The sequence below is a fragment of the Arachis duranensis genome, chromosome 6 (assembly GCF_000817695.3).
Source record: "Arachis duranensis cultivar V14167 chromosome 6, aradu.V14167.gnm2.J7QH, whole genome shotgun sequence".
NCBI lineage: Eukaryota > Viridiplantae > Streptophyta > Magnoliopsida > Fabales > Fabaceae > Arachis > Arachis duranensis.
In genome coordinates, this window is record NC_029777.3 from 45,366,340 (window position 1) to 45,368,799 (window position 2,460).

The following is a 2,460-nucleotide window of genomic DNA, read 5'->3' on the forward strand; positions in this document are numbered from 1 at the left end:
AGTCCTTCAATTGAATGGGGACTACCTTGTGTTTAAGGCACATGGCTATCCTTCTGTAACAAGGGAGAGTAAGCATGCAGAGCTTCTCTCAGTACAGAGTTAAACAAAACCCCCACAGTCAAACTCTAAGTTTGGTGTTGGGAGGCCACAACCAAACTCTAAATTTGGTGTTGAATCCCCACAACCAAACTTTAAGTTTGGTATTGGGACTATACAACATTGACCTGATCACCTGTGTGGCTCCATGAGAGCCCACTGTCAAGCTATTGACATTAAAGAAGTACTTATTGGGAGGCAACCCAATTTTTATTTATCTAATTTTATTTTTATTTTATTGTTATTTTGTGTTTTATTAGGTTCATGATCATGTGGAGTCACGAAAAAATATTAAAATTAAAAACAGAATAAAAAACAGTAGAAGAAAAATCACACCCTGGAGGAAGGACTTACTGGCATTTAAACGCCAGTAAGGAGCATTTGGCTGGAGTTCAACGCCAGAACAGAGCATGGATCTGGCGCTGAATGCCAGAAACAAGCAACATCCTGGCGTTCAAATGCCAGGAATACACCCTGAGGAAAGCTGGCACTGAACGCCAGAAACAAGCATGGAACTGGCGTTCAACGCCAGAAACATGCTACAATTGGGTGTTGAACGCCCAAATTGAGCATCACTTCGGCGTTTAAACGCCCTAATTGGTGCAGGGATGTAAATCCTTTACACCTCAGGATCTGTGGACCCCACAGGATCATCTCAGGATTTGTGGACCCCACAGGATCCCCACCTACCTCACCCTCTCTCTCTCCATTCATGGTCATCCCTTCTGTTTTTCATTCACCACTCACATCTATCCACTCTTCCCCATACACTCCACCTACCTTCAAAATTCAAATTCTCTTTCCCACCCAATCCCACCCATATAGCCGAATACACACATCCTTCCATCTCCTCCATATCTTCTTCTTATTCTTCATCTTTTCTTTCTTCTCTTGCTCGAGGGTGAGCAATTTTCTAAGTTTGGTGTGGTAAAAGCATAGCTTTTTGTTTTTCCATAACCATTGATGGCACCTAAGGCTAGAGAAACCTAAAAAGAAAAGAGGGAAAAGGGAAGACAAAAGCTTCCACCTCTGAGTCATGGGAGATGGAAAGACTCATCTAAAGGGTTTATAGCTCAGTGGTAGAACATTTGACTGCAAATCAAGAGATCCCTGAGATACCTCAGGGGATAAATTGTCCTCTATACAATTATTGGGAGCAACTAAGGATAGGAGCACCAAAATTACTAGGGATCATGCAACAGAAGCAAGGAAGAGACATAGAGGAGCTCAAAGAGCACCATTGGTTCTTCAAGAAGGCGCCACCCTCACTAAGGTGGATTCATTCCATGTTCTTATTTTTTCTGTTTTTCGTTTTTATCTATGTTTTATGTCTCTACTTTATGATCATTAGTATGTAGTAACTATGTCTTAAAGCTATAAATAAATTCCATAAGTCCTTCACCTCTCTTAAATGAAAAATGTTTTTAATTCAAAAGAACAAGAAGTACATAAATTTCGAAAATTGTCCTTGAATTTAGTTTAATTATAGTAATGTGGTGACAATACTTTTTGTTTTTTGAATGAATGCTTGAACAGTGCATATTTTTGATCTTGTTGTTTATGAATGTTAAAATTGTTGGCTCTTGAAAGAATGATGAACAAAGAGAAATGCTATTGATAATCTGAAAAATCATGAAATTGATTCTTGAAGCAAGAAAAAGCAGTGAATAGAAAAAGCTTGCGAAGAAAAAAGAGAAGAAAAAGAGAGGCGAAAAAAAATTTTAGAAAAAAAAGAACAAAAGCAAGCAGAAAAAGCCGATAGCCCTTAAAACCAAAAGGCAAGGGTAAAATGGATCCAAGGCTTTGAGCATCAATGGATAGGAAGGCCCAAGGAAATAAAATCCAGGCCTAAGCGGCTAAATCAAGCTGTCCCTAACCATGTGCTTGTGGCATGCATGTCCAAGTGAAAAGCGTGAGACTGAGTGGTTAAAGTCATGATCCAAAGCAAAAAGAGTGTGCTTAAGAGCTCTGGACACCTCTAATTGGGGACTCTAGCAAAGCTGAGTCACAATCTAAAAAGGTTCACCCACTCATGTGTCTGTGGCATTTATGTATCCGGTGGTAATACTGGAAAACAAAGTGCTTAGGGCCACGGCCAAGACTCATAAAAGTAGCTGTGTTCAAGAATCAACATACTTAACTAGGAGACTGAATAACACTATCTGAAATTCTAAAGTTCCTATAGAAGCCAACCATTCTAAACTTCAAAGGACAAAGTGAGATGCCAAAACTGTTTAGAAGCAAAAAGCTACAAGTCCCGCTCATCTAATTAGAATTAATATTCATTGATATTTTGGGATTTATAGTATATTTTCTTCTTTTTATTCTAATTAATTTTCAGTTGCTTGGGGACAAGCAACAATT